This window comes from Phaethon lepturus, unplaced genomic scaffold (assembly GCF_000687285.1).
Source record: "Phaethon lepturus isolate BGI_N335 unplaced genomic scaffold, ASM68728v1 scaffold28399, whole genome shotgun sequence".
Taxonomy (NCBI): Eukaryota; Metazoa; Chordata; class Aves; order Phaethontiformes; family Phaethontidae; genus Phaethon; species Phaethon lepturus.
Window position 1 is genome coordinate 1 of NW_010564537.1, and position 211 is coordinate 211.

Below are 211 nucleotides of genomic sequence, written 5' to 3' on the forward strand. Positions count from 1 at the left end.
TGGCCCGTAAGTGGGGGGCGGCGCGCCTGGGGGCGGCCCACAGCCCGTCCCATCCCACCCCACATCCCCGGGCTGCCCCAGCCGGGCGAACGCCCATCCGAGGGGCCGCGGATCCCCCTTTGGGTGTGGGGGGGTGTGAGTAACCCCTGGGGGAGTTGCGTCCTGGCCCTGGCCTCCCTCACGCTCTCCCGGCGCGTTGTCTCTGCTCCTT